Source organism: Halichoerus grypus, chromosome 2 (assembly GCF_964656455.1).
Source record: "Halichoerus grypus chromosome 2, mHalGry1.hap1.1, whole genome shotgun sequence".
Lineage (NCBI taxonomy): Eukaryota > Metazoa > Chordata > Mammalia > Carnivora > Phocidae > Halichoerus > Halichoerus grypus.
Window position 1 is genome coordinate 116,200,693 of NC_135713.1, and position 10,062 is coordinate 116,210,754.

At 38.7% G+C, this 10,062-nt stretch overlaps 1 non-coding gene across 1 annotated transcript; it reads left to right on the forward strand.

The window, feature by feature from the left end:
- The first annotated feature begins 8,797 nt into the window (after positions 1–8,797).
- LOC118520723 (U6 spliceosomal RNA) lies at positions 8,798–8,904 on the forward strand. The gene has a single exon (XR_004909811.1). It is a non-coding gene; the product is annotated as a U6 spliceosomal RNA (small nuclear RNA).
- The last annotated feature ends 1,158 nt before the right edge of the window (positions 8,905–10,062 follow it).

Consider the following 10,062-nt stretch of genomic DNA (forward strand, 5'->3'; position numbering starts at 1 on the left):
CAGTCTCTAGATCGAGCCAGAACAGCAATTTTTGTTTCCATCAATTAGCAGAGCCGGTCTCTAAGGGGTCACAGCTGGTTTATTTGCTGTGTCTGTGGCAGCAACAGTGCCAGCAGAAGCTGGTGTACGTCACTCATTTGAATGAGAATGTATAGTCCTGGTTTTGTTTGTTGAGACCTGCCATCAAACTAAAAAGTTAAAAAGCAATCGACTGTCTTTGCATGTCATGGCAAACCACACAGCTTCCTCAATTTTTTCAGAATTATTTAGCCTGTAAGTGGACTGACCATTACCTAGCATGGTCCCTGATATCAATTCCCTTCAAGAATATTTATTGAGCACCTCCCGTATGAGAAGTGCTACTTATCCAGAGTCCACGTCATTAAAAAAAAAAACAGGATATATCAGCTAGTGCCTGCAAATTCCCTTCTTTTATCCTGGAAACCCCCATGAAATCTGGCCGTCTTGAAAATCATGACTTCTGTGATCCTCGACATCACCCATAAGCTCTAATAAATGTAAGGCAGTAGACGTTTTGAGCCAACTCTCCTGAGCCAGGTCTTGATGAATACATTACAATACCCAGCATTATTACCTAGATCTTACAGATAACCTTGGACATTCTTCTCCCAAATTCCCATCCTGTCTTATTTGTTTACTCATATCTCATATCTCATTACTACCCTTATTATTATTTACTAAATATTTTTCTTAAAATTGACCTTACTTTTTTCACACTTCAACTGATTTACTTAAAAGGGAAAATTGCATTACCTATTCCAAAGGAAAAATCAGTATCAATGACCATAAATAGAAGGTAGCCATAGGAATAAATATAATGAAGCAAAATAGTGTTATTAAAATTCTAGCCACATTCTTCTGTTCCTAGCCAAGATGTGACAGGGACTGTGTCCACCCTCCTGCCTCAAACAACCGAAATGGACACTGAACACCAGACAACAAAGGACCGTGATCTCTGAGAAAGGGAAACAAGTGAAGTGAGCCCAATAGTTGCTCCAGCTTACTGTTTAGAGTATCCAAGCAGCAGTACAGGAAAAGGAATCCAGGCAAAACCCAGGAATCTCCCCAAATGGAAGACATGTTGCTGAGAGTCCAGGGAGAACAGGCTAAGAATTCAGAAGACACAGATCAAAAAAGGAGAGAGCTACACGGAAATTACCCCAGGGATATGTGGAAGTTCCTCCTTAAGCCCTCAGCAGAGCACTGCCCAGCACATGAATAGGAGGAACCTATGAGGATGGGGGAAGAATCCCCCAAAAGATTGGAGGAAATAGTACTTGGGACTCGCACAGGGCCAAGTATCGTGCTTGCTCCTATTAGCCAGATTGGAAAACCTCATGATTCACAAGTTATTGCACAGACAACCCAGAAGATCTGCCTTGGAAGTGGTGAATAATTATCCCTAGAGTGGCCACTGCTCCGGTATCATTTAACAGACCTTCAAAGCAAAACCCAAAATGATCAAACTGTTCCCACATATCTTAATTGTGACTCAGAACAAAATTGTATTTACAGGAATACAGAAATATTTGGCACCCAACAAGGTAGAATTCACAATGTTTTGGAATGAATCTAAAAGAGTTACTAGACACACACTATCTATGATGAGGAGAAAAAGCAATCAATTAAAACCAACCTGGAACTGGCATTGATGTTAGAATTAGCAGAGAAGGACATTAAAACAGTTATTATAATTATATTCCATATTTTTAAAAAGTTAACTAGAGACAAAAGAGACATTAAAAATACCATATCACACAATTTTTTTAAAAGATTAAAATTGAGCTCTTAGAAATGAAAATCACAGTGTGTAAGATGAGGAACATACCAATGGGATTAATGACACATTAGACATTGAATAAGAAAAGATCCATGGATTTAAAGGCATAATAATAGTAACAATGCAAAATTAAGCAAAGTAGAGTTGTTGTTTTTTTGTTTTGTTTTGTTTTTTATGAAAAGAGCATCTGTTAGCTGTGGGACAACTTTAAGCAGCCTAATATATTTGTGTTTGGAGTCCATAATGGAGATAAGAGACAAAAGAGGACAGAACAAAATGAAGAATAATGGCCCCAAATTTTCCAAATTTGATAAGAACTATGAACTCACAGATCTAAGAAACTCAATGAAAACTATACTAGGGAACATCATAATCAAATTGCTATAAACCAGTGATAAAAAAGAAAGTCTTAAAAGCAACCAGAAGAAAAAAGTCATGGTACATAGAAAGGAACAAAAACAAGAATGTCAGTGTATTTCTCATTGAATACCATGCAAGCAAGAAGACATCTGAGCACTGTCTTTAAAGTACTGAAAGTACTGTTAACCTAGAAATCTTTACCAAGGAAAAATAACTTTCAAAAATAAAGGTACAATAAATCTCCATTGATAGCTTATAGCCATTCTTACAATAAAGATCAAAGCCTTTAACATAAAAAATTTTTAATTAAAAAGACATTTTTAGGCCTACAAAAGTTGAAAGAATTAATCACAGTAGACCTGCCCTACAAAAAAAAATTACAAGTCCTTCAGGAAGAAGAAAAATACTAGGTGGAAATGTGGATTTACACACAGGGATGAAGAACATTGGATTTGGTATGATCACTTAAACAAATGGAGAAAGTTGCTGGTCCTGGGTTGGAAAGCTTAATGTTGTTAAGAAGTCAGTTCTTCTCAAATTGGTCTATAGACTCACTGCAGTCCAAACTAAATCCCAGCAGGTCTTTTGATTAAAATTGACAATTGATTCTAAAATTTATATGGAAATGCAAAGGACCTCTAGATCAAGCTATAGCAAACCAGACAGTGTAGTAGTGTCATAAAGATAAACATAAAGATCATGGAAGTAGAAGAGAATCCAGAAATAGACCCACACATAGACAGACAATGGATTTTTGACATAGATGTGAAGGTCATTCAGTGGAGAAAGTATGTTTTCAATAATGATATGGGTCAATTGAGTATCTTATAAAAAAAAGAACTTCAATTCATACTTTATACCATAAGCAAAAGTCAACTCAAAATGGATCATAGATTTAAATATAAAATCTAAAGCTATGAAACTTCTAGGAGAAAAAAATAGGAAAAAATCTCTGTGAGCCTGGGCTTAGGCAAAGATTTCTTAAGTAAGACATGAAAAGTGCAACATATAAAAGAAAAAAATTAATAAATGGGACAAATTCAATTTGTCAAAATTTAAAACTTTTGCTCTTACAAAATACTCTTAAGAGAATGAGAAGACAAACCACAGACTGGGAAAAATATTTCCAAATTGTATACCTAATAAAGTACTTATTTCCAAGGTCGATAAAGAACTCTGAAGCTCAATCATAAGAAGGCAACAATTTTTTTTAAATTAGCAAACAATTTAAAGACACCTCACCAAAGAAGATAAACAGATGGCAAACACAGCCTAACAAAGTATGTTCAACATCATTATTCATTAGGGAAATGCAATTTAAAACCATAGTGTGACATGACTATATACCTACCATAATGGCTGAAATTGAAAAGACTTGAACATGAGTGTTCATAGTAGCTCTATTTGTAATAGCCCCAAACTGGAAACAACTCAAATGTCCATCAGCAGATGAATGGGTAAACATATTGTGATATATCCATATAATGGAATACTACCCAGCTATAAAAAGGAATGGACTGTTGACACAGACAGTCATGTTGAATGAATCTCAAAATAAATATGTTAAGTGAGAGCAGCGAGACCAAAACAAGAGTACACACTGTATTATTCAATTTATACAAAGTTCTCAAAAAAATGCAGACTGCTCTATAGTAGCAGAAAGAAGGTCAAGAGTTACCTGGGAAGGGGGTGGAAATGGTGAGGTGTGGGAGGGAAGGATCACAGTGGGTCACAAGGAAAATTTTGGGGGTGGTGGAAATATTTATTAATTTGATTGTGGTAATGGTCTCAAGGTGTATATGTGTCATTTCAAATTATACCCTTTATTTTTTTTATTTTTTTTTAAAGATTTTATTTATTTATTCATAAGAGACAGAGAGAGAGAGAGGCAGAGGGAGAAGCAGGCTCCCAAGGAGCAGGGAGCCCGATGCGGGACTCGATCCCAGGACCCTGGGATCATGACCTGAGCCGAAGGCAGATGCTCAACCATCTGAGCCACCCAGGCACCCCTCAAATTATAGCCTTTAAATATACAGTTTGTCTTATGTCAATTATACCTCAAAAAATCTGTTAAAAATATTCTGTTGTTTGACTGAGGCTTGCTCTTCCTTTAGCAAAAGGCAGACTAGCTCTGGTTGGGAAGCCATTAAAGGCACACCAGCACAGAGGCTTTCACCTTGAAGCCCAAAGAGAGATTAAAAGACCATTTAAAGGAGAATAACGTTTGCCTTCTGTGATTCAGTGTTATTATATGCTCTGTCCATGAACCACTTTCAACAACCTCATGTGTCAGCAGATGGGACATGTATTCACCACATACTTTGGGAAACAATGAACCAAGAAAATCCTTCTAAGAGTGTAGCAAGTATTGCGAAGTAACTTCATATAATAAATATTCAGTTGAAACTGGAATTCTACAGCCTCACCTAATGTTGGAACAACAATGACTCAAGACCAACCCTGCTTAAGTGAGGAGCGCAGGTACCCCTTTGAGATTCCTCCTGGGCCGTGAAGTGACTATGGTTCTTAGAGTTTCTTCATACCCCCAAAATTCTGCATATTTTAACAGCCCATTGGTGTTCTGGTCTCTTTCTCCAAATAAGGCAGTGGCAATGCCTGCTTTCAACGTAAGATCTACAGTAGGCAGAAAAATGTGAAAATACGGATTTCCAGAAGATGTGGAGGGTAAGTCACTCCTATCTCACTCATCCATCTTAGGGCAGAGGGAGAAAGCTGATCTTTTCATGGTGTCCTACAGAAAGGGCAAGAATACCAGGCAGTGGAGAGGGCTCCTGATGGAGATAGTTCAGATTTTAATTAAAAAATCATGATGGAAATGAGGGGGGAACTTAGAAAGGAAAGGGGAAAGAAAGGTTGGCTTGGCATGGATGCTTTTTTGAGATCGTTCGTCTCCATGATTTTTGCATGAAGACTGCAAGATTGAGAGGCTGCCTTCTAGCTGATTTAAGGATGGATTCATGCCAAGTTTGTTTACAGGTCTGTGCTGAAAACCCACCCTCTCTCAGTGTCACCACTTCCTCTAACTCATCAGTGAATTATCACAGGCACCTAATTCCTTAATCAGCATTTAGGCTTTGGGTCTATGAAAATGCATGTCCCCTCTGGATGTGATAGAGCTGAAAGCTTTATGAGCTGTATGAGCTGAGAGCTTGCAGCTGTCATCATTGGAGAAGACGGAGGTCCTTCTCTCTTTTCATGTCCTGTTTCATTTCTACCAGCCCCAGGCTCCAGGGATGAGAGGTTGCAAGTATTTTTGATTCCAGAACACCACTTGGGTCACATTTAGTAGCTAGTAGAGTCAATATGATGTCAAAAGTCACACCTCCAATGAGCAGTCTTCCTCCGCCTATACAGAATTTGTAAGCTCAGTTAGATTCTCTTTAGAGCCTCACATCCTGGGATTAGTCTATGTCAGGAGGCCACTAGGAATGTAGGAGGATCCAAAGGTCTGGGCCACTTGCTCTGTCTCAGCTTCACCAGGTGACCATGATCCTGCCTGTAGTTTCTCATGTGTAACTCTGTCCTTCCCAACCCCTGTCTTTGAAACTCTTCTAAGTCAACTCTGAACACACACCCACACACACACACACACACACACACTGCTGAACCCCCTCCCAGCAAGACCCTGGACAAGGGGCAAGCTACTGAACTTTTCTATGGTTTAGTTTCCTCACCTGTAACATTGAGATACTGGGACGTGTATCTCATGCGATTGTCATGAGGATTAAAATAGTTTACATCTCAGAGGTAATTAAATCAGTCCCTAACATGTAGAAAGAACCTTTTTTTTTTTTTTTTAATATGTTAGGGACTCTTCCTTTTGGCTTCCTTAATTCCTTTCTCTGTCACTCTGCTTACCCATTTTCTGTGTCATTTTCTTAGTCATTACCTGCTTAGGCATCTCTCTCCTCCACGAGGCTATAGTTTCCTTGAGGACAGGAACTGTGTCATGTCTGTTCTTTTAATCCCTAGCATTGAGCAGTTTCTGACACACAGGCTTACAATGAAGGTAGAATCAATAAATAAGTCACCAGATGAAAAATTTAATATCTGAACAAACTAAGGATAACTTTTTTTTGCTATAGAGGAAAAAAAAAAAAAAAGAGCGAGACAAAATATACCAGATTGTTAAGAGTACTTAGCCCTGGAGGGTGAAATGATGTGTAACATGTATTTTCTTCTTTGTTCTTTTCTATCTTTTCCTTATAAGGAGGGTGTGGATAGGGGCAGAGGGGTTACACAACAGTGCATGCAGAGGACTGAGCTCTGCTCTAACCAGAGAGCTTCAGGGACTATATTAGTGAGAATGACATGAGCTGTATTCACAAATGAACTTGGAAATTTGGCATCATAACATAATAGAAATTTATTTCTCACTCCCATGTTGAGGGTGTGTGTGTCTGTACGTATCCATGATGTCATTCAGGGACCCAGCCCCATGGAGGCTCCATCCGCACATGGTTGCCGGGTCACCCTGGTGTCTACACATCTGGCTGGTGGACTGGGGAAGAAAGGGCGCAAGTAGGTTCATATGGGAGGTGTACCTCACTTCTGCCCATATTCCCCTTGTCCAACTTGAGTAACATTGCTCCAACTGGCAAGAAGGCTGGAAAATGTAGTCTAGCCATATGTCCCAACAGAAAGGAAATGGTTTGGTGAAGGGGCAGAGGAAGAGTTAGCTTTCCTCCCCTGTATCCTGTCTAACCTAGCCTGTTGATTCAACCAATTGGCCTCCCCTCCACTTCTCTCTCCCTTTCCGTTAATCTTCCACACAGCTGCCAAAGTGACTTTTCTCATAAATATTTGACTTGTCACTTGCCTTACTTAGCTCCCTTTCATCAACTAAATAAAGTTCAAATCTCTATAGGCTAAATCTCTCAGTCCATAAACTCAAGGGCACAAGTAATATTTCTGTTTGTGACAGGATTTAATTTCAGTGTTGAGCTCCCATCCTGCCAGGTAGTAGAGTTTTCTCCCCTTTACCCTGGGTCTGAGTTCTTGGGGGTATCATAGTACCAAGTCTTGAGAGGGCATAAGATCCTCAGTAGTCACCTCACAGGGGTTTTCTGAAAGAAACCAATGCATCTCTTGCCATCAAAACACTGCAAGAAACCACCTTGAGAATCTCATTCAAATTGTCAGTGAAAGGAAGCAAACCAAACCCAGCATACTGAAAAACAAACAAGCAGACAAACGAAATAGAATAAGAAAATGAGTCACTGGGGATGGGGGTGGAGGAGCCCTTAAAAAAGAATTCATGGCAGAAGCAGAAATCTCTTGTGTACTTATCTTTATAAAAGAATAGAAAAACAACTTGAAAAAAGAGGTCTCTTATATTAGCCAGCTAGCTACTATATGGTGCAAATGAGTGGCAGCATGTGTTTTAATGCTTTTTATTGGTATTTTAATTTATCTCTAAGCACCATCTTTACATCTTATACAGTTCCACTGAAACCAAAGTGCAGCTTTCACTTTAATGTTTCCTGGAATGCAAAATAGTTCCAACAAACAATATAAAGATGTATCTGTTTTTGCTGAATTATACTCAAATGTATGAAGAAAGGGGATGTGTCCAGATACAGAAATGACAAAACATTACATCTGGAAGGATCTTTCATCTTGTGTATAGAGAAACTGGGGTATTTAGAAGCAGTAGCTCACCCAAGATCCTGTAGTGACAAACTGGGGCCTGGATCCAGACATCCACACCTACTCTCAGCTGGAACAATCTAGGTGGTTGAGGAAATTGGCACATTTCACTCAGAGTTCCAGAAGGTAGAAGCCTTGAAAGCTGCTGGGAAATATATGTCAAAGCATAAAGCAACAGTCAGAAGCCATAGGTTTCCTTGTACTCTTAACACCTTCTACCTTCTTCTAGATAGAATCAGAACTCACTTCTAGGGCTCTAAATCTCCCTCTGGCTAATGTGATTTCTTGCCCACACTTACTGGTCACCACACACATTCCCCCTCCTCTGTTCACAGCACCCCCACCTCTGGTTGCCTCTGGAGAATGATCCCACCCCAGTGCATGCAGTCTTGGGGGAAGATCCTTTCCAGTGTCTGTTGTTCCTTGGTTGAGGAGAGTCCATGTGATATATAAGCCGGTGAGAGTCCTTCTCATGGACATTCAGATTTTAATCAGAGTGACACGAAGATGAAAAAACACTGGAGCCAATTCATCCAGTGATAAACCCGGAAGAGTCTGTCCATTGCCTGCTCCCAAGATACCCAGTGCTTCCTTAGCCCCCATCTTTCTGAGAACTGGTTATTTAGCTTTTCCTTCAGTTTGCTGTGTCATCTCAGATCCATCCAGTAAATTTATTTCTTTGCCTAGTTTGTTAATTTGGTTTTGGTTGCTTGCAAATAACCTGAATTGATAAAACATTCAGTGGGCAGTCCTACTGATCCAACTCCACTTAACTGACTTAAGCAAATGGGTTAACCACTGCCTCAGCATGCTGATGACTAATACCCAGTATGCTTCAGTCTAATACATCCATGCACTCCATTTGAGTTTTGTACTTACCAAACATTGTTGTTTGTTCCTAAACTTGTTCATGCCAATTACAAATACAGTTGCAATTTCATAATGTAATTAAATATTAAAGAATGAGTGCTTGCTTCGGCAGCATATATACTAAAATTGGAATGATACAGAGAAGATTAGCATGGCCCCTGTGCAAGGATAACTCACAAATTCATGAAGCGTTCCGTATTTTTCCAAAAACCATAATATACCTAGGAATAACAAAGAGGTAAAAGATCTGTACTCTGAAAACTATTAAACACTGATGAAAAAAATTGAAGATGACTCAAAGAGATGGAAAGCAATTCCATTGTGATGGATTAGAAGAACAGATATGGTTAAAATATCTACGTTACCCAAAGCAATCTACACATTTAAAGCAACCCCTATCAAAATACCAACAGCATTTTTTACAGAACTAGAACAAACTATCCTAAAATTTCTATGGAACCATAAAAGACCCTGAATAGCCAAAGCAACCTTAAAAAAGAAAAGCAAAGCTGGAGGCATCACAATTCCAGACTTCAAGTTATATTACAAAGCTGTAGTAATCAAAATAGTATGCTACTGACAGAAAAATAGACACATAGATCAATAGAACAGAATAGAAAACCCAGAAATGAACCCACAACTATATGGTCAATTAATCTTAAACAGAGTAGGGGAGAATATCCAATGGGGGAAAAAAAACTCTTCAACAAATGGTGCTGGGAAAACTGGACAGCAACATGCAAAAGAATGAAACTGGACCACTTTCTTTCACCATACACAAAAATAAATTCAAAATGGATTGAAGACCTAAATGAGAGACAGGAAACCATTAAAATACTAGAAGAGAGCACAGGCAATAATTTCTCTAACATCAGCCATAACAACATTTTTCTAGATAATGTCTCCTGAGACAAGGGAAACAAAATCAAAAATAAACTATTGGGACTACATCAGAATAAAAAGCTTCCGCACAGCAAAGGAAATAATCAACAAAAACTAAAAGGCAACCTACAGAATGGGAGAAGATATTTGCAAATGCTGTATCTGAGAGGGTTAGTATCCAAAATCTATAAGGAACTTATACAACTCAAAACCCAAAAAAACAAATAATCCAGTTTAAAGAAATGGGCAGAAGACATGAATAGACATTTTTCCAAAGAAGACATCCAGATGGCCAACAAACACATGAAAAGATGCTCAACATTATTCATAATCAGGGGAATAAATGCAAATCAAAACTATAATGAGATATCACCTCATACCAGTCAGAATGGCTAAAATTAACAACACAGGAAATGATAGGTGTTGGTGAGAATGAAGAGAAAGGGGAAACCTCCTACACTGTTGCAAACTGGTGCAGC